At 39.6% G+C, this 23308-nt stretch overlaps 1 protein-coding gene across 2 annotated transcripts in view; it reads left to right on the plus strand.

Moving 5' to 3' along the window:
* The window catches only part of LOC119877828 (ephrin type-A receptor 3), a 285497-nt gene that overhangs the window by 148570 nt on the left and 113619 nt on the right, over positions 1-23308 (plus strand). The window lies entirely within an intron of this gene.

The following is a 23308-nucleotide window of genomic DNA, read 5'->3' on the forward strand; positions in this document are numbered from 1 at the left end:
GGAGGCCCGGAGGCGCGCAGGTCAGGAGGCCCGGAGGCCCGGAGGCCCGGAGGCGCGCAGGTCAGGAGGCCCGGAGGCCCGCAGGTCAGGAGGCCCGGAGGCCGGGAGGCCCGCAGGTCAGGAGGCCCGGAGGCCCGGCCCGTGCGTCCTGGGGACGCCGAGGGGGCGCGGTGCTGGGACGCCGGTCAGCCCTGCGGCCTCGGGGCTCCTCGCAGCTGGAGCCGCAGGCAGGGCTTCCCGCGGTCCAGCCGCCCCCCCCGCCCCCCGCCGTGTTGCAGTGAGGACTGCAGCCCCGTGGGGAGGGGCCCCGGGCTCTTCATCCCTGGGGCCGGGGTCGGGGTCGGGGTCGGGGTCGGGGAGGAAGCGCGGCGGCGGGCGGCGCCGAGGGCTGCGGGGAACGCGGGGCTCCCTCGGGCCTGGGAGGAGGCCGTGGTGCCGTCGCCCTGTGCGCCCAGCAGGCGGCCGGGGCCCGGGGTCGCGGGGGTCGCGGGGGTCGCGGGGCCGGGGGCGCTGCCTGGGGAGCGCGGCCCCTGGCGCCCTGGGACCTTCGCAGGGGCTCGGAGCTGCGCCTCGCGGGGAAGCGGCCGCCGCGCCCGGCTCACGACGCGACCCCCCCCCCCCCCCCCCCCCGCCGTTGGCCGCTTTCTCTCCCGGTTTTCCCTGAAGCCGTACCTTTCGGGGACTCCTCCTTCCCCCACTTGGGAAGATCCGCGCGCGTCAGCCCAGGGGCGGGCGCGGCCTGGCCTCCCGGCCCTTCGCAGGCTCCCGCGCTCGGAGCTGCTCCTCAGACCCCGCGGGGCCGGCGCGTGGCGCTTCCGCCTCCCCACAGCCGCGGCGCCGCTGCAGCCGCCCTCCCGGAGCCTTCGTGAGGTTCGGCTCAGACAGGTTTGCTGTATTTTTTCTGACAAAGGTCTGTGCTTTTACGAGGTTTATGATGGGTTCACGCTCTCTTCTTTTTTACGAGGCGCCTTTCCGCACACGCAGACTCCCCAGCGGTCTCGCCGCCCCCTGTGCGGGGGGGGGGGGGGGGGTTAGCCCACCGGCTGGGACGTTAGTGCACGTCCTGCTTCGCGCTTCATTTCCAAAGGTTTGTCCTTGATGCCGGGCGCACTGGGACGTCATTTGCTGAGCTCGGTGGCGGCCGGCGAGGGCCCGCGGCGGGTGCGGCCTGTAGGTGCGTGCAGCCCCCAGGCCGGCGCTCCCGGGCGGGAACCCGGCGGACGAGCCCTGCCAACGTGCCGAGCCGACCAAGGCCATGAAGTGAAAGCGTTTGCAGCGCGGCCCTCGCTCGGCTCCCGGCTCCCGGCGTCTGCTTCGGCCCCGACCGGTCAGCGTTCGGCCCGAGGCGCGGGGAAGGCCGGGGCACACCCAGCAGGCGCGCGTCCCAGGGGCCGGGCGTCCTCCCGCGAGAGCTCCTGGCCCCGTGGGCGCAGCCCTGTTGCCGTGGCTCCTCCCGCCCTTCCTGCAGGACCCGCGGCCCCAGGTTCGCGAATGGGGAGCAGACTGGAAGGGATTGCTCTGCTTTTCGGAGTTCCGTAGATCGTATCAGAGATCTGTACGTATAAATTATCAATTTCTCCGGTAGGGAATTCCTGATGAAGAGGCCCATTGCCCCGGAGATTTGCCTGAATTGCCCAGAAGAAATGCTCCAAAATGAAAGCAAATGAACTTCAAAGAGAGGATAGGTTTCATTCCTCTGAGTGTCTGTGCAGGGGAGGGGTGTGACTGAGCTCATGTGTAAGTGTGTTTACAACTGCGTCCTTGAGGATTCCTAAACATGCATTTGACTTAAACTGTGGAAAATTTGAACCAAATGTGTATATGGTGGGTTTTTTTCTAGGCTCTTAAATAGCAGACTATGTATTATTTAAATTCTGGGAGTAGTCTTTTATTTTAAATCTAAAATTGTTTTTGCAAATAAATAGCTATGTCAAAGAAACGACACTGTTTTCTTAGAGTTTTTTTTCCTCTTTTTTTTTATTAGTATGTGCACACACTCACAAAACCTCACTTAAGTAGGGAGAAATATAGGAGTTTTAAAGAAAGAGTCTTTTCTTATTAATGCAATGTACACATTGTTTAGCCTTCTAGAAAGATCTAGAGAAAATGTCAGTAACCACCCCTTGTTCTATACATAAATATTTAGTTATTGAATAGGTTATATTCATTTACCTCATGCTGTTCATAGCTAATTAATTTTTCTATTTTTTTTTTTTTGATGTACGGTTACCTTTTGGTTATTGGCTTAGATGTGTATTTAATAAATATTCAAAATAAATGCTACTAAAATTTCAGAGATTAATGTGTTTAAAATTCAATGAAGTGAACTAGGGTATAAGCTGATTTTTAACATAAGACTTTGGCTAATTTACCTTTTTCCTTTCCTTTCCTTTTCTTTTCCCTTTCTTTTAAGCAACTGAGTTTTCCTTAATTGACCATCTCTCAGAATAGAGTATCTTATAATCCTTTTGAGTATGATTCTAACATTAGGGTTGAGCAACTATGTTATACATTTGACTACTAATTTGTCTTCTCGTTGATTATTGGTCACAGTCCTCTTTGCTAAGTAGCTAGTGGTCACTAAAGAAAAGAAAAATGACAATAAATAGTATCTGAGCACTCAATTTTATTATATACTGCATTGGGGAAAACCACATTAGACTAAATGTGACACAAAAAAGGTATTTATTTTAATAACATGAAATGATCTTTTTAAAAAAATCATTTAACCATAATATCAACATTTTTTATCATTCTCTATTCATTCCATAAACTCATATTACAAACTCAGGAAAAAATAAATAAGATCATTACAGTGTTTCAACATTCTTTGTTATGTGGCCCCGTGTGTGTGTGTGCCTGTGTGTGTGTGTGTGTGTGTGTGTGCGTGTGCCTGTGTGTCTGTGATGGGAAGCACAGAATAAAACATTACCTCAACACAGCTAGATACAGAATTGATGTAATGACATTTGCTTCTTGAAAACGTAAGTGGATTTATTTAGCAATGGTCATATTTCACAATGATTTTTAAATACAGTTTTATAGAAAATACTGATACTTTAGATAGGAAGCTTAGATGGCTTTTTGTTTTGTTTTGTTTTGTTTTTAGAGACGGGAGGAAGAGGGAAAGAAAGAATCTTACTTAAGCAGGATCTAGGTCCAGCACTGAGCCCAGTGCGGGGCTTGACCTCACAACCCTGAGGTTATGACCTGAGCTGACATCAAGAGTTGATGCTTAACCAACTGAGCCACCCAGGAACCCCTAGATGGACCTTTAAACAGAACTTAAGGAATAAGTGTTTATAGAGAGTCTTTCTACAGTTGTGTGATTCTGGTACAAAGACAGCATCTCGGAGTTAATACTCATCAATAACATGGCTCTAGAGGTCTGGGATGAAAAATGGGATTGGTATTGGGAAAGAGGTGCACTGTCACCACGTTTCCCCTGCTGTGCAGTGTACACAAGTCAAAGCACTGAGTAGAGAGGTCAAAATCCTCGTCTCTCAGTACCGAGTGAACTCTTCTGGAGGGGATGATTGTGTTTCAGAGCCTTGAGCAGGGTGTAACTGGGTTCCAGTGGAATTAAGCAATACATCAGTAAGGTTATAAGACACAGCTTTGGAGATTCCTGGGTGGCGCAGCGGTTTAGCGCCTGCCTTTGGCCCAGGGTGTGATCCTGGAGACCCGGGATCGAATTCCACGTCGGGCTCCCGGAGCATGGAGCCTGCTTCTCCCTCTGCCTATGTCTCTGCCTCTCTCTCTCTCTCTCTCTCTCTCTCTCTCTCTGTGTGTGTGACTATCATAAATAAATAAAAATTAAAAAAAAAAAAGACACAGCTTTGGTGCATGAAGGCATCTACATCGTATTTGTGCATGTCCCACCACTATGTGCAGCTATAAAATACGTATAAAGGACATATCACAGGTAATAAGCATGACACGATCATATGTAGTATATAAAACATACTAGCAATACCATCTTCAGCATTGCTGTCTAACTATGAAAAGGGTGGATTTTGAATTATTTTCCCAGAAGTGGGAACATCCTAATCCCGTCATAGTCATAGTACTTGTGTTTAGATTTGTGTAGACTTGTGTGTATTTTATTGCTATTTACTAAATATCTGCTGTGGTGTTCACATACACGTGGAGGTCCACTCACAGTCTTTCACTCAGCACAGTTTTACTGAACGTCTACTGTGGACTAGACACACATCTAGGGCAACATACAGTGGTGAGTAAATATAGACACTCCATTGTCTTCTCTGGCATTTTCAATCTTTGAGCAAACATACATATAATCCAAAAATTATTTCATCAGATTTGTGATGATTGCTATGATAATCTATTCTCAGAGTTCACTAAGCTGTTTTCCTATGAACACTTACTCTATGCCAGACCCTTAAGAGTTGAGGAAATAGCATTGAACATTGATATTTATCTTCTAATATAGAAGATATCCATTATCCTTGTTGATTAATTGTAAGTCATAAGCACCTTTTCTTGGTGGTAGATTTGTAACATGCATAGGTCATCTACTGTGTACCTTCCATTAAGAATTTCTTTTCCTGCGTTTTTTATCTTTCCTAAACCCCGCTCCCTTCCTATGCAATGAGAAAATGATGCTGGCCGATTTTTCCATACTCTTGGGAGTTAATAGATCATTACCTCTAATGGAAGAACATAATTTTATTTGATGCACACCATGCTCTCTCTCCCATATTTTTATTTACTGTATTGGTATTTTTAAAAGACCCATAACCCATTATAAGTGCTAATACTGTGATTTAAGCTAACAAGTGAATAAAACTGAACAAGGAACTATTATTATTATAATACCCACCATGAGCAGCCAATATATTGTCTTTTCTCTATACAGAAATAAACAACTCTCTAGACCCAAGCTGAAGTGCTTCATGACTTTTTAAATATAGCAGTGTAAACCTTGTTGATTCTTTTTGTCATGTTAACTGATACATAAATACTAGAAGCCATTGAAAGTTTTTACCTTTATTTCTTGGAATTTAAGTTGTATTAATGTTCATATAATGTTGGTTTAGCAGTTGACTGTTTCTGTACGTGGTATAGGGTTAGCCTTGCAAAAGAATCATTGTAGATCCAATCAATACAAATGACTATGTTTGGAATGCAGTATATGGAGCTTGCTTTCAGATGAAGTAACAGGGCATGAACAAGATTTAACTAGTCATTACGGGTAATAGAAATAATTTATTTTAGGAAAGTAAAATCAATAGCAAGGCAAAAAATTGTTTGAACTGGTGAATAGCACTAGGTTTTCTGAAAGTTCAAGCCCCTGTTTGCGTGAATCTTCATAAAATTCCCTATAGGCAGCTTCCTAAGGCAGAGGGAAAATATTATATTGCATTGTCACTGAAATTTCTTCAGTGGGGGCTGGTTAGGGAGATGAAATACCTGAGAATGAGGGAGTAACAAAAGGCTCCCCACATGCTCTATGCTTTCACTCACCTTCGTGCACTACCAGTAATAACACTGGGTCGGGACCCAGTTATATTTCTACTTTGCAGGAAACATCTGTGCTAATTTTCAGGTAGAAAAATGGATAACCAATCCTAACATATCAGGGCCTTTTTATGTAAATATGCATTTCACAGCACATTAAAGGTAAGGAGAGCTTTGTCTGATATTTGGAATCAGTTTAAATTAATTAACTGTAAGTAGAAATGTGGGGAGCTGCTGGCCTCAGGGCCTCAGAGCCCGGAGGCCGCCGTGTGGTGGGGAGAGCAGGTCCAGTGGTGGCCCTGCTCTGGGTTGAGGGCGGATGTGAGAAGGCAGCAAAGGAGCCGGGGGTCCGCAAGATGTGGCTCTGAGTCCCGGGAGGTGTCAGTGCGCGGGGACAGGCGGATGCACTGTGTTTGGGAGGCAGGCGGGCAGGGGGTCTCGGGGCCTGGGCCCTCCAGCAGATCACGCACATGAACAAGTAAAAGCTCTTCTTCTTCCTTCCCCACTCATTCTCCGAGCCCTCTTCATGTCTCCTGTGTGTCCTTGAGTTATTTTCGTTGTGACTCTTGCCTGTACCTGGAAATCTCCTATCCATGTTTCATTTTACTTGATGTCATCTTTCTGTGCCGGCTGGATTGTAAGCATGGTATGCACAGGAAGATGAGCTACTTGACTGACCAAACCTGACTCACAAGGAGCCCTCTGAAAACATTTATTTGTCGAGAGAAAGATTTTTTTTAATTTATCCTTGCTTTTTAACAGAAAATTAAAATTTATAGCTGCAGAAAATTAAGAACAGAAAAACAGTAGCTAACAGTTGTTGAGCATCAAGCACAGTTCCCTGTCTTTCCATGTAAAGTACAGAACAGCCCTAGAGGGAAAGCACTATCATTATCCTTACTTGACAGATGGGAAAACTGAGGCCCAGTGATGTGAAATGGCTCGCCAAAGCTTCTAGAAAGCATGGTAAGAAAATTGAGATTCTAAACCAAGGGATCAGGCCCCAATGGTAAATGTGTCCTTTTATTGTGCTAATGATGCTTCACAAGAGAAGGGAGCAATAATGGTGAGATCTGCAGAGATATTTGCTAGGTTTGTTCCTGCCTGTGGGCTGACCGGGTTCCTCAACGATGTGATGTCAGCTAAGTAGAAGAGAGAACCATCACCACCTGGAATAACTATAACATTCTGGGAATATATATTGTACAGATAGGCAATTTTATTAAACAAATCCAAAACAAAACAAAACCCAAAGGACAAAAGAAAGGAATAAAAGAAGGTCAAACAAACTTTTAGTTCAGCATTAAATGTTTTTTAGAAGTAAAACATTTTCATAAAGATCATTGAGGTCAACACCCTTACCTACATATAGAAAAACAGAAAATCGCCCATATTACACAGGTTGATGCTGACCCAGATTGGGTCAGTTATGTTTAATCCTACCTCTCTCATTTCTTCTCCACACCAAGATTCTTCCAAGGTGGGACATTGACCTCAAATTTTTCTTAAAGATATCAGAATATATACACAATGTTTTATCTTCCTTTTTTCCCCTGACAACTAGAAATATGTATAAATATGGTAATATAACTCAGATTACTATTCCAGTTCCACAGAGATGACTGTCTAATAAGAAAACACACCAGAATTTATTTTTTTGGGAAAAAAAAAGTTAATTCGTAGCCTGAGATGTGCATGCTTCCTAACAAAAGATGACTTAGCAAGAGCTACAAGAGAATGCCAATAAAAAATTGTTCGACATTTATCTATAATAGTCACCATGATAAAAAGCAATTTCTCACATACATAGTCAATGTTGTATATTCAAGCTGGGGTGTATATACATTTGTCTTTTTAGTACAATACTCTCTGAGCACAGAGCATCTTTCTAAATGGATGTGTCATACCATTACTTGGTAGGACATGAATGATTACAGCCTTAAACTGGTAATACGCCTTCCTGACACAAATATAGGACTATGATGCTGTATAATGTTGACATTTATAGCCACTTTCATGGACTTTATCTCAAATCCTTGAGTGGATGCAGAGCATATGGCATATCTATTCTAAAGTGCCCGTGTGTGGACAAGCACAGCAACTATCACGTGGTGAAAAGTGTCTTGGACTTCAGTGTTCTATTATTGTGGGTGGTTTTAGAATCACCAGGGAAGGAGACTTGAATCAATCCTTCTATGCTAATGGCAAATGGTTACTGTGACCTAGCGATGTTCTTAGGTGACAAATCCAACCAAAGATCCCTAAAATGAGTTTGATAATAAATCCTTCATATGTAAACCTTGAACATTGCTAGGCATATTAAACTCAAAAGGATCGTAATTGTTGCATAATCATACTGCCTTTCTTCAGTGTTGTAGAAAGATGAGACATCATGGCTTAGAAAGTTCTCAAGAGAAAGTTTACACTTCAAAATAGAAAGCATTTTAATTTAACCCGAGATTGAGGAGAACACTTCTGTTAAATGTTCTTTGGTCTTAGTAAAGCATCCTGAAAATATGTTCACCTTATGTTGATAGCAACGTTTTACTAGTGGACATATTAATTATGATATAACTGTTATAGTAACAGAATATTAATATAGCACGTACATTGTGAAGGACAATGTGTTTGCATATATTAATCTCTGTAGTCACCAGAACAACCTTATGAGGTAACTATTACTATTACATCTGTTTTACAAGCCAAGGAACTGAAATGGAAAGGTGAGTTGACATGCTCCTTGTCACAGAGCTAGTGCATGCTGTCCACCCATCATCGGGGATCATTGGGATAGATAGACCTTAACTTTCCTGTATCTCAGTTTCTTTAGCATGGGATGTGGGTTGGTAGAAGGAAGCTGATGCTTGGCTCTGCCTTTTATTCTTTATTCCTACTGATAACTGGGAATACTAATCAAGTTCCCTTGTAGATGGCTAAATTTGGTATTAAAGTTGGTACTAAAAATCAATGATTTCAGAACCTACTCCTGAGAGTGTTCTATGAAAAAGGAAAGAAATTATATGTTATATATTAGAGTAATCCATCCTTTATAATGGGATCCTGGAGCAGACAGATTGTGCCAGGCAAGTTGAGCCTTGAACCAATTTTTAATTTGTTGAATTTTTCTGAGACTTATAGGGTATATAAATGTAAGTATATCTAGATGGGTAGTACCTATAGAATATATGTAGATTTACATGGGGATCCCTGGGTGGCTCAGGGGTTTAGCACCTGCCCTTGGCCCAGGGCGTGATCCTGGAGACCCAGGATCGAGTCCCACGTCAGGCTCCCTGCATGGAGCCTGCTTCTCCCTCTGCCTGTGTCTCTGCCTCTCTCTCTCTCTCTCTCTCATAAATAAATAAAATATTTTTTAAAAAAGAATATATGTAGATTTACAGGCAGTGTATGTACATACAACGTTTTATCTATAGAGCCTTATATTAGAAATTATGATTTTATCTAATTTTCTGAATGGGAGATTTTGCACATGTACTCATGCAAGTGGAGAATGACATATATAGAGACTTGGGACTTAGAGAAACACAGTTTGATTAATAGGCGTGAATCGTTTTATGGATTGGATGGTAGTGGGTGGTCTTTCTGAGGCATGGAGCCATTATAGGTAAACTTGAACTTTCTGGGTTATCACCATCAAAGAAAGCTCAGTCCAGAGGCACCTAATGTAACGGATCATGTTTCTTGTCCTACAGTTTAAGATTCATCCTCTGAGATCCCTCCTGTGTTTTTATCAAATATAAATTAAAAAATACAAACTGTGAGGCTACTGTTAGCTCCTGGTTAGACAGCTCTGTTGCTATCCGAAATGTTCATTTCTGTTGATCACCTCCTTCTAACTAGGCCCTTGTCTCGGAAGTCTTATTACAAGTGTTATAAGCAAAACTTACATCTTCCTCTATAGCCTTTATAAAGGTATGGGTATTATTTTGGTGAATAGTATCACTATTTCCAACAATCTTCTGATGATTTCTGCCAAACTCACTCTGATATATTCTTTATTTCTTCTCTCTGCTGGATCAACAAATAAAAATAGTGTGGAAAGCATGGTCTCAGGGCACCTGGCTGGCTCCGTTGGTTAACCGGCTGCCTTCAACTCAGGTCATAACCCTGGGGTCCTGGGATGGAGCCCACGTCTGGCTCCTGCTCAGCGGGAAGGCTATTTCTTCCTCTTCATCTGCCACCCCCCCCCCCACTTGCGCTCTTTATCTCTCTCAAATAAATAAAAAAAATCTTAAAAGAAAGAAGTGTGGTCTCATCAGAGTAGTAGATAGAGGAAAATATGTTTTCACATATGCATCATGCGTGGTTTAGAAAGAATGGATACAACTCTTCAAAAATATGCTCAAAAAGTATAATGGTAAGTTATGAAAAAGAAACTGTGACAGTGTTAATTAAAATTTCTTACTAATTCCTCTTTGTCTTTTTCTTTTTTGGTACACTTGAAAGCAAAGTGCAACCATGTGTTTGGTCAACAATAAAGCTGTACCTTATTGCAAAGGAGATTGAAGGTATATCTGTAAATAAAAATGACACCTACCTGTCCATTTTAAACTTTAGCATTGCACGAAGAATTTATTTTCACTGTTACTGCTAGATGTATAAATAAGTAAAATAAAAGCTGGAATGGTCATTCCTTGATAAAAAGGATTTGCAGGCAACCTCTATTCTTCTTTTAAAAAAGAGTTATGGGGTGTATTTTGTAACTGAAATAAATTAAACTCACAATCGTATATTGTTGATGTAATGTTATAAGTATTTTGTTTGTGATGTATCTTTAATGGCAGATTTGAGGGAAGAACTATAGATATCAAGAATCAATTCACATGAGTGATGTGTGCCTAGATTTCTTCCCTATCAGAGCGTCCTTACTCAGATCGCTCAGATCGTTGGCTTTGTGCCTTTTTCTCTATCCAAGATTTATAGTTATCATAATACATGGCTCATCACTAGAACTGCCTAATTAATTAGCGAGTGAAGATGGATACAAGTCCAATTTAAGCATTTCCTCAAGCTGTGGCCGTGAGCAAGTCACTGAACCTCTCCCATCCCAAGGACCATCACTTACGTAATGTGAGAGCTGGCCTAGACTGCCTTCCCTTCTTTGTGTACTTTGTTTACAGTTTTATAAGTAAGACTATATATCTAAGAAATAATTATAGATGGTGCACAATTCAACTACATGTAGTTAACTTCATAGTTTGTATTACAGAGGAAAAGAAGTCTGCAAAACAAAGGTTCAGTTTTTTTATTTAGAAATATTTTCTAAAAATCATATTTGAGAGAGTGTGTGCATGATTGCATCAGTTTTATAAATTAACACCTGATTTAGACCAGTCTTCTGTAATAATAAAAAGATAAGAAGAGATGAAAAGTTATTTACAAGATTCTTGAGTAATAAAATCAGAAGAAGACAGATACAAGATAACTTATAGTCAATTGCAGGTGCTTAAGACTGAAGAATTATTACTAAATCGCTGAGGACCTTCAAGTGTGATGTTGCATGAGATTATGTGTAAGGATCATTTGCTCCATTTTACGACTCTGTCACTTAAAAAATCAGAACTTTCCACCCTGTGAGGCTAAAAGTTTGGCCTGGTTTATGGGACATGTGCCAGCTGGCCAGGATAAATTAAAATATCTGCTTCTTCAATGAACTTGTGATAATGTATGATCCTCAGTCTACTTTTTATAGCAGGATTAATCTGAAAGCATGGTACTACCGATGCCTGGGGAACAGAGATGCATGTAAATTATCTGGCAATCAAATTAATATTTAGTTGACAACCTATCATGTTGTGGTGCCAATAAGATTTTGGACTCAATGGACTAGTAAGTCTAATTATTTCTATAATTCTAAAAAAAATGTGCTACAAAGGTACTACAATTATCTCCATAAATCCCTTTAATAATAAATAAAGGAATATTTCATTGGAAAAGTAGAAGAGGTCAAGGAAGACGCTTGTAAGAAGTAATTTACTTTAGCTTTTATGTGGAACTTAGAAAACACACCTTGCACCTAGGAAAACAATAAGATACCTAGGAATAAACCTAACCAAAGAAGTAGAAGATCTGTACTCTGAAAACTATAGAACACTTATGAAACAAATTGAATAGGACATGAAGAAATGCAAAAGCATTCCATGCACATGGAGTGGAAGAACAAGCATTGTTAATATGTCTATACTACCCGAAGCAATCTAGACATTTATGCAAGTTCTATCAAAACACTACCAGCATTTTTCACAGAGCTAGAAGAAATAATCCTGAAAATTTGTATGGAACCACTAAAGACCCCGAATAGCCAAATAAATTCTGAAAAACAAAACAAAACACACCTGGAGGCATCACGATTGTGGGTTTCAAGCTATATTACAAAGCTGTAGTCTTTAAGATAACATAGTACTGGCACAAAAACAGACACACAGATCAATGGAACAGAGCAGAGAACTGATAAATGAATCTGCAAATATACAGTTGAATAATCTTCAACAAGGCAGGAAAGATTCAATAGAAAAAACAGAGTCTCTTCAACAAATGGTGTTGGGGAAACTAGACAGCCACATGCAGAAGAATGGAACTAGACCACTCTCTTATACCTTACACAAAAATAAACTCAATATGGTTGAAAGACCTAAATGTGAGACAGGAAACCATCAAAATCCTAGAAGGGAACACAAGCAGCAGTCACTTTGACCTCAGCCATAGCAACTTTTACTAGACACGTTGCTGGAGGCAAAGAAAACAAAAGCAAAACTGAACTATTGGGACTTCATCAAAGCAAAAAGCATCTGCACAGTGAAAGAAATAACCAGCAAAACTAAAAGGCTGCCTATGGAATGAGACAAGATATTTGAAAGTGACATATCTGATAAAGGGTTTGTATCCAGAATCTATAAAGAACTTATCAAACTTAACAACCAAAATACAACCCAGTTAAGAAGTGGGCAGAAGACATGAACAGACACTTTTCCAAAGAAGACATCCAGATGGCCAACACATGAAAAGATACTGAACGTCACTGATCATCAGAGAAATAAAAATTAAAACCACGATGAGATATCACCTCACACCAGTAAGAATAGCTAAAATTAACAACAGAGGAAACAACAGATGTTGGTGAGGATGTGGAGAAAGGGGAACCCTCTACATTGTTGTTGGGAATACAAACTCACGTAGCTACTCTGGAGAACGGGATGGAGGGTCCTCAAAAAGTAAAAAAATAGAGCTACCCTCTGATCCAGCAAATACTAAGTATTTACGAAAGGATACAAAATATAGGTTTGAAGGGATGCATGCACCCCAATGTTTATAGCTGCATTATCAACAATAGCCTATATATATATATATATATATATATATATATATATATATGTCATATATATAACAGACATCAAAAAAAAATGAAATCTTGCCATTGACAATAATGAGGATGGAGTTAGAGTGTACTCTCTTGAGTGAAATGAGTCAATCAGAGAAAGACACATATCATATGATCTCACTTACATGTTGAATTTAAGAAAGAAAATGGATAAACATGGGGGAAAGGGGAAAAGAGAGGGAAATAAGTCATAAGAGACTCTAAATGATGAGAACAAACTGAGGGGTGGCGGAGGGAGCTAGATGGGAGATGGGCTACTTGGAGGATGGGTATTGAAGAGGGTGTTGTGATGAGTACCGGCTGTTGTACCTGTGTGATAAATCACCGAATTCTACTCCATACACCAATACTGCCCTGTATTTTGACTAAACCTTAAAAGAAAAAAACCCTGATACAACAAACAAAGAAAACACAAAGTTTCTACACTTAGTTTAATTTTTAAAATCTTGCTTTCTCCCCTTACACCCCCCCCACACACACACACATTGCTGAAATTTATTCCAAATTTCAAAAATCTTTGAATTGAGTACACATTTGTGCATACGACTTCTTTGTATTCATTTTGCTGCCTGGCTCATGTTTAGTTTCTTTTGAATAAACACCAGAAACTGGGTTTCTCACATGGCATTTAAGCTTTGAAGAAGGTGGCAACATGTTTTCCAAAATGTCTAAAACCTACTATATTCCTGCTAGCACTACATGAGAATTCCAGTTTATATCCTTGTGAACCTTTGGTAGGGGCAATACTTTTGGAGAAATTTTTGCCATTCTCACAGGTGCATATTTGGTATTTTATTGTACTTTTGATTTGCGTTTCCGTAAAGGTAATAATGTTGAGCATCTTTTCACATGCTTATTTCCAATCTATGTATCATCTTTTGTGAAATGTATGGTTAAATATTTTGTCCTTTTTTTGAATGGTTGGGGTTAAACCATGGAGTTTGAGAGTTCTTTATACACTCAACACAATTCTTTCATCAGATATTTTTGACTTACAACTATTTTCTCCCAGTTTATGTTAATGCTTTTCATTTTCTTTATAGTCTTTTGAAGAGGTGAATTTTAAATTTTGACAGAGTCCAGTTTATCAATTTATTCTTTTATTGGCTGTGCTTCTGCTGTCATATCTAAGAAATCTTTGCCTATCATAGGGGTTGGCAATTATTTTTCTTAAAGGGCCAGATGTCAACTATTTAGGCTTTTTATCCATATAACCTCTGCTTCACTAACCATTTTTGTGCTTGTAGTATAAAAGCTGCCACAAAAACAGTATAAATGAATGAATCTGTTGTGTTCTAGTAATTATTTCCTAAAATTTGAATTTCACATTTTATGTATTATGAAGTAATGTTCTTCTTCTTAAAAATCCTTCAATAATTTAAATATGTAAAAAACGTATTTTTAGCTCATATATCATAGAAACCTAGGTGGGAGGTTTAATTTGACCTGTGGGCCAACTATTGTCCTGACACAGGTCACAATAATTTTATGTTTTCTTCTAGATAGTTTTTGGGTTCGGTTTTGGTTTTCAGTAAGTCTGTGATTCATGTGAATTGATTTTTGAATGTGATGCAAATTTTGGACTAAGTTCATCTTTTGCAAATGATTCTGAAACAATTGCTTCAACACTACTTGTTGAGAGAACTGTACTTTCTCCACCCCTCAATTTTAAGTTGTTGCTTTCAAACATTTTAGTTTACCTTTACACATGTGCTGTAAATCTAATAATACATTGTTAATATTTTAGTTTAAAAATTCAATTATAGTTTAATAAATTAAAAGTTATCACTCTTATATAGTTACCAGTGTAGTTACTAAAGCTGTTGTTTTTAGTTCTTTATGTCAATCTCTATTTCTATCTAGTATAATTTTCTTACTTCCTAAAGACTTCTGTAAACATTTCTTGTAGTGTAAGTCTGCTGGGCATCTATCTCTCAACTTTGGTTGTCTGAGAAAGTTTACTCTCTTTTTTGAAAGATACTTTGATGGGAATAGACTTCTAGGTTGACAATTTTTTTATTTTAGAACTTTAGAGATGCTGTTCCATTCTTACTGTTCCAAGATGAGAAATCTGTTGTAATCTTTATTTCTTTTTATGTGAAGTGTCACTTTTCTGTGCTTGCTTTTCAGTTGGCTCCAGTACTGGTTTGAATAGTTTATAATGTGCCTTCGTGGAGTTTTCTTTTTCTTATGAGTGGGATTTATTGATTTTAGATATGTGGGTTTTTATTATCATCAAATTTGGAAAACTTTCAGTTTTTATTTTTTCCAATATTCCCACCACTCACTGGGAACTCCAGTTGCACATATTTTAGGCAAATTGAAGTAGTTCTGGAGTTCATTAATGCTCTTCGTTTTTTGTTTTTCTCTGTATTCTACATTTTAGATAGTTTCTATGTCTTAAAGCTCATGAATCTTTTTCATTGTAGCATTTGATCTGCACCCGTCTAATTCAGTGTATTTTTAATATCAGACACTGTAATTTTTAAAAAATAATCTCTACACCCAATATGGTGTTTGAACTCATGATCCTGAGATCAAGCGTCTCATGCTTTATCGACTGAGCCAGCCAGGCACTCCATCAAATGTTGTGAAATTTTTATGTTTAGAAGTTTATTTGTATCCTTTTTATATCTTCCATTTTGTATTTAACTTTTTGAACATTTGGAATATAGTTTAATAACACTTCTAATATCACTGCTTACTAAATTTAACATCTATAACAATTCTGGGTTGATCTTGATTGATTTTCCTCTTTATTATGAGTTGTATTTTTCTACATGCCTTGTAATTTTTTTATGCCAATCATTGTGACTTTCACCTTCTTGATTGCTAGATATTTTTGTATTTCTATAAATATTCTTGAGCTTTTTTTAATGGAACACAGTTACATTATTGGGAAGCAGTTCGATTCTTGTGAATTTGGCTTTTCAGATCTTTAATGTGGAATCACAGCAATGTTAAAACAAGGGTTGTGTATTCCTCACTCTTAAGTAAGACACTTCCATGTTTCTAATGTTCCATGAGTCTTAAGGTTTTCCTATTTGGCTGGTGGGAGCAAGCATTTTTCCCAGCCTTCTATGAGAACCGAACATGATACTTGGGGTAGTTCTTTCCCTGGTTTCAAGAGGTTTTCTCACACATGGGCTAATGAGTAGTACTCTGCTGGAAGCTGAAGGAAGATCTTCCACAGATGACCATTGTCTCTCTCAATGCAGTTCTCTCCTCTCTGGTAGTCTTTCCTGAGAACTCTAGTGAATTTGGTTTCCCTGAAATTTCAACCTCACTTCCTGAAATCAAGGAGTTTCCTGAGCTCTGTCCTAGTTCCTCCCCCTCATTTTGCTGCCTGGAAAATCTAATGGCAGAAAGATGTTACATTGCAGAGCTCATCTTAGCCATTTCCCTTTTCTTAAGAATCACTGTTTTTGTTGCCTGATACTCAAGTTTCTTGTCTTTATTTTCCTCTTATGATATGGTAAATCTAGTTGCTGTTATTCTATCTTGCTCAGGAGTCAAAGATTGAGATTTGTTAGGTATTAATTAAATTAATTAAATATTTGCTTGTATTTTAAGATTATGTATCAGAGGTGCTGAGAAAGGCATAAGATCCTATAAAGTAATGTGTGCTGCAGATTCTTAAAATGAGGAAAAAGTGTGGGATATAAGTCAATCAAATATATAGAACAGATAAAAACAATGTATAATTAACCACTAACTGGCTTACAAACACAAGAGCTCAGCCTTATAAGAATTTACTAAAGGTTAGATATTTAGAGACTCCTATGTAGACAAGCTATAATGTTGGCAAATTTTCTAAGGCTAGTATATTCATTTGGAGAAAGCCTTTCCATGTAGATAAATACTACATATGAGAAGTATGCAGAGAAAAATGATCAAAGAAGAGATAATTTTAAGTAAGAGGGTAATAAAAGATGACAATATGTTTGAAGAAGTATGTAAATTTGAGATTTTAGAGACTTGAAGTTAATCATTCTACATAAAGGCAGCAGTAACCATTCAAATTGTGGAACAAGTAACAGGATGATGATATAGCCAATTTTTGACAATAATAATCAGGATGAAGTGACAAGGAAACAAATATTAGGGAGAATAGTAAGAAAATTATTATACTTATCTAAACTGAATTAATATGTTGGTTATGTGAATGAAAGAAAAGACAAAAGGATTACATGGCCTAAATTGGCAGTAGTTGGTGATTGATGATTGTATGCAGAAAAGAAAAAAGGAAATTTCTAGCATGACTGACATGTGGAGAAAAGAGCATAATGAAACTATCAACAGAAAATGGAACATCAGGAGATCTTAGTCTGGAAATTTAAATTTAAGATGAATGGAAGAAAAGTAGTGATAACATAATACCATAATAATAAATAGAAATATTTATTAACTGTGTAATATGTGCAGGCACTGTGCAAAAATCTGTACATGGACTATCTCATTCAAGCATCACGCCACCATTATAAGCTTTTATGATCATCTGCAATTTACAAATGAGGGTATTGATCTGAGTCTTCTGCTCAAGGTGACAGCAAGAAGTGGTGGGGTCAGGATTTGAATCTCAAACTATCCAGCTCCAGAGCCCAGTTTCTTATCATAATTAATTACCATTAAAATGATAGAGGCAGAGTTTTAAAGAAAACATGTTGGACAGGAGTTTGTCTACCACTATCGATAAAACAGGAAAATATAATTGATTTTTATATCTAGCCTTAAATAACAATTTTGATAGCACTCAGTAGCAGCTACTCTCATAGTTTTGCCTACCTACAGTCTGAAATAGTATTACCATGTACCTGCCTGTTTCTGTATCTATTATGTCAATTTTTCTCTTGGACATAAGACTTTTATTTTTGTTGTCACATTATGTTTACCCCGATGCCAAATGAAGAAAGAATTTAAAACGTTAGTGCTAGTACTTACCAGGACTTGAACCACAATAGATTTATGTCTTGGGTAATTGTGATTACTTCATTTTGTTTATTATGCAGCTACTCAGTAAATCTGCTAATTGACAAGGAACGATTAAAGTCTGAAGACCAAAATGTCTTGTCTTCCCCATTGGAATATATATATATAAATATATATATATATCAGAAAGGTAGCATTTACTCCAACTCATTTCTTTTTCTATAATAAAAGCAATAAAGTTAACATCAATATAAACTACCCTTGAAACCCATTTAGCATCATCAATACATGTAAAGTTGGATGGACTGACAAACTACGCACAGGCTTAAGCTCAGAAGCAGAGAGAAAGTGGGAGGACTGAATTACTCAATACATACTATGTTTCCAGACATCATGCTAAACAGTTTTATTTAGATGATCTCATTTAATACTTCAACAATTATCTTCGTTGTCTGAAATTTGTCCAGTGTCACTCAGGTAATAAGCTCTGGAGCCAGATTTCAACCTTCACTGTCTGACTTCAGAGTTCAGGTTCCAACCACAATGTCACACTGCTCTCCACTAAGATATACTGAGTCAATATAGTGTCTGCCATTTATTTTAATAAAGGAAATCCTGTGTGGTGCAGCCAATTTCTTAAAAATGAAACCTCTCAAAATGTACAGCCTCTGTCTCCTTACCAGAGTGCCATACCTACGTTTCGGAGACTTCTGAGTGTCTCCTTCACTTCTAAGTTACATTGTTTGTGAGACCCGTTTATACAGTAACCTGTCTGGCATTTCCATGAAGGTACCAAATCATTCCTTCAGAACCTATGAGCCATTCTTTAAATAAATGCAATAGAAAAAAAAAAAAAAAGCAATAGACACACATTTTTATTTTTTTCCCATAAGGAGAATTGAACTTCCTAAGTTGAATTTTCATAGTTGTTAGGAATTATCCAGAGTCATACCCGGTTGCTGATAAAATGAATTACCGAATAAGAAAGGCCACTTAGGGATAAAAAGAAGAGAAGAAAAGAAAAGGAGTCATGCATTTAAAGCACTGAAGAATATTTTCTTGTGTGGCTGGTAAAATGTCTCTCGTGGCGATGTCAAAAAAGAGTTCTCAAAACGTTTTGAGTCTTGGCTGCATTGTGGGATCAGTGTGGAGCCTTCCCCATTTTCCACTTTTAAGCTGCCACAATATTTGGAATGATATATTGTGGATATTTTGACAGAAACAGTTGATAATGTCACTTTTAGTAATAAAACATATATTCAGTCTTTTTTTTTTTTTTTTTTTTTTTTATTTATTCATGATAGTCACAGAGAGAGAGAGAGGCAGAGACACAGGCAGAGGGAGAAGCAGGCTCCATGCACCGGGAGCCCGACGTGGGATTCGATCCCGGGTCTCCAGGATCGCGCCCTGGGCCAAAGGCAGGCGCCAAACCGCTGCGCCACCCAGGGATCCCCATATATTCAGTCTTAAATAAATTTTTCTGAGCTTACTTTGAACAGAGACTAGCACATTAACATGCACAAGGGATTGATAAATGTCACTTTCAGTAATAAAATAAAATAGGGTTTCATATTAATTAAACTAAGTCACATGATACCTTGATTTATGTATTTAAATTTTTCCATCTCCCCATGCTTGTGAGCATTTGTTATGGATTCAGCAACTATATTCGAAGAACAATTCTGGTCATCTGAATCCCAATGTATTACAGTAAATATAAATTGTGTAAATTGAGAGTTAAGTATAAAATACCAAAGGATACTTATTTAGAGTTGAAATAATAATCTTCTCCACAAATTTCCATGAATGGAGATGTATTCTTTTTTTTTTTTTTTTTTTTTAATTTTATAAGAAGCTCAACACAACAGAACAGACCCTGGAATGTTAATTGAGGATATGATACTGGTGTCGATAAGCTCTGTCTGAGTAAAGGTGCGACGCTTAGGGAACATTACTGGGGACGTCAGCCACTGAAACAAATGGAGTGTGGCTAATTTGTGAACGTCGATCTTTTTAACATCTTGGATGTATTCAAGGAAGTAAAGAAAAATAAACTGACTACCTCACCACTTTGGAAAACCTTTCATTACTTACAATAATGAAAGAATCTTGTCTGGACAATTAAATAAATAAATAAGATAATCATTCCAATTTTCGTGTGAGGGGATGGCATCCCATCAGCTTTTTCGCTTTATTTTCCGATCTATAAAAGCCCCAGAGTCGTGTCTTCTGTAGGTAGAAGAGCGATCTATTTAGTGCGTCTTCGAAAGTCGATCATATTCATATTGCAGCATAATGTTATTGTTTAGTAGAGAATAAACACTTCTGCACGATGACACCATTCCCCGCTTCCAGTCCTTGGCCGCTTAGCCATCACCCTGTTCCTGCCCTACAACAGCCTCTCCTTAAACGCTCCTCTAGCTGCTGTGGTGGATCAAAAGGGATCTTAATTAGCATGCTTTGTGGAAGGTACAGAAACCTTTTATTTCAAATCCCTTTGAGGAGTCTGACTCTGTGCTAACTCGGTGCAAGTTGGGAATAAGGGACTGAGGAGGTGGGACGATGCAGGGCCGCAGTGGGGCCTAAGCGCGAAAGACCGGGCGAGCCCAGGGCGCCACAGGGCCCTGGTTCCACGTGTGGCTCGTGGCTGCCTATTTTCTCATCTCTCCTCCCCTCACGTTTGAAGATACCTAAAAATCTTCAGAAGGCCCTTAGGCTGCCCGAAGTTCGGGTCACGGTGGTCGCGCACCTGCCGATCCCCTCCCGAGGCCTAGCTCCCTGCTGTTGCCCCGGGATCGCCCTTGCTCTAACCGGCGTGAGACCTTCAAGACAGCAAGTTATCGTTTGGCCCAGTGACCATGTTTATGACAGGACTGTGTAAAACAGCACTTGGTCTTTATTCTTTTCTCCTTCCTTTGTTCAAACTGTATTTCTCGACTTTTAAAATAATTTTGATTGGCGGTGCTTGCCCTCTGCACACCGCATCCCTTCTCTGCCTCCAACCGCTATAAATGTTCTTTCCCGTCTTCCGGTCACCGTTACCTTCAAAAGCTGCTTCCCAGTACCAGTTCTGAAAATCGTTTTCTCCTGAATTCAAAAAGATGAGGCTAAAAATGTAAACGTGGATATCTTGGAAAAAGGGAAGGAAGAGCACAAGAGAGGGTAAGGAAGGCGGAAGGAAAGGTGAAAGGAGGAAAGCAGGGGAGGGCAGCAGAGAGGGGAGGGGAAGCTTACTCCAGGGGAAGTGGTTGTCATGCATCCTTATTAGTCCTATACACGTGTCTATAATTATCAGTTCTCTATGGAAAAATGCACAGAAGACACGTAGACACGTTAGTCCACATTTAAGTGGATCCTGGAGAGATCCTTTAGTTATCTGGGAACATTTTAAACAAATAACCATCTCATGTTGGTTTTTTAGTCTCAATGATGTATTTGAGAAGCTAAAAATCAAGCAACTATTCTTCATGGTATGAAAAAATGGACTTGCTATACCAGGAAGAAAAACCAAAAGCTTAGTACAGAAAACTTTGGCTGCTCAAATAGTCCAGGTAGCCCTTTGTGTGCCCTGTGCTTTTATGTCCAGTCACCAAGGGGACTTTGACATTGCCGTCTCTTGATGTTTCACCAAGTCAGGGCTGATCCGGACCTGGTTTTCTTCCTGTGCTGATCTTCAGCCCTTGAACATCTTTAGGTTTTTCTTCCACACTGACAGTCTGTTGAAGCACACAACTCCGAGAACCTTTAGTTCCCGGTACCCCAGGCCTGGCTTTGCTGCTCACGTGGATGTAAATGTAAAGGTCCTTGGATCTCTAGAACAAGCTGTGGCTTCGGATAACATTTTCATCTCCAGCACCGTATCAGACATCGTCTTGTAGCCACAGCCCCCCCGCCTGCTACTTGTCTAGTGAGAGCTGGATGACGATCTTCGATGTTGGCCTCCTACCCTTCTACCATCCGTTCTCAACACAGACTCCATGACATTTTCCCAAATGAGCCCGCTCGTTTTCTCCCGTGCCCTGTACCCTCCATGCCGCCCCCACTGACTCAGGGTAGACGTCAAAGTCCTCATACTGATTTTGAGTCCTACACAGAATTTGACTCTGGAGACTCCTCTTTTACTACTATCCCCGCCCGCCCCGTTGGTTCCACCACTGTAGATGCCCTGGACATTCTAGAGTTCCCAAACTGTGTCCTCACCCTAGGGACTTTGTCTTGTCTATTAGTCCAGGAGCAGTCTCTTCAGGTATCTACGTGACACATGCCTTTACATCCAGTAAGTGTTGACTCCAATCCATGACAAAGTGACTGCTCTATTTAAAATATTCCCCTCACACTCTATTTTTTAACCTCACAGTTTATTTTTTTAATTTTTGTGTTTTAATTACTATTGTATCTAACAGAAATATAATATATGTATTTATTATATTTGTAATTTATTGTCTTTTTCTTTTCCCTCTCTCCCTTCTCCTTCCCTGCTGTTCAGGGCACATGACAATGGGAACTCCAAGAAGGCAGGGTTATTGGTTTTGTTTACTGATGAATCTTAAGCATGTTGAAAAGCTCATGGAACATAGTTACCACTCAATAAATATTTGATGAATTTATAAATGAAAGTGTTTCCAAAAGTGTCCTTAGGTGAACAAGCACCTTACTTTGATGTTGCCTTCTCTGGTCACATGATTAAAAGATTATTCATTTTAAGAATTACATTATAGGGCAGCTCGGGTGGCTCAGTGGTTTAGCGCCACCTTTGGTCCACGACGTGATACTGGAGACTGGGATTGAGTTCCAAGTCCGGCTCCCTGCATGGAGCTTGTTTCTCCCTGTGCCTGTGTCTCTGCCTCTCTCTCTCTGTGTCTTTCATGAATAAATAAATAAAATCTTAAAAAAAAGAGAATTATAAAAGTTTATTTCTATTTAAAACTGCATTTCTTAGCAGTTTTTATATAGAACATGCTTCTCTCTTGCATCTGGAATCCTTTTTAGTTAAAGAATTATCCCATTAATACCCCCAACATTTCCCATTTCTTCGCACCTTCTTGTTTTGTTACCTTTTTTCTTTTTTTGCTGTTATCTTCCCATTTTGAAAATCTGTTTTAGCCCTCTCTGATTTTATACTTTCAACATGATTAGCTGTTTAGCACAGCACATGAAAATTGCTATCATTGAAAGGAAAAAGTAGGGGTGTCTAGGTGGCTCAGTTGGTAAAGTGTCTGACTTCAGCTCAAGTCATGATCTCAGGGCCCTGGGATGGAGCCCTGTGTTGGGCTCTGCACCCAGCGGGGAGTCTGCTTCTCTGTCTGGCCCTCCTCCTGCTCTTGTTCTCTCTCAGAATAAAAAATAAAATCTTTAAGAAAAGAAAAACTAAGGGCTAAGGAAAGTATTACTCCACATAACAAATTATACCATCTGTTAATAGAAGACAGAATTGACATATAACTTTATTCTGTGAACATTTGTAAATACATTTAAAGTTTGGAACTACCAGCAGTTCCTTTT

The sequence above is a fragment of the Canis lupus genome, chromosome 33 (assembly GCF_011100685.1).
Source record: "Canis lupus familiaris isolate Mischka breed German Shepherd chromosome 33, alternate assembly UU_Cfam_GSD_1.0, whole genome shotgun sequence".
In the NCBI taxonomy this organism is placed as follows: Eukaryota; Metazoa; Chordata; class Mammalia; order Carnivora; family Canidae; genus Canis; species Canis lupus.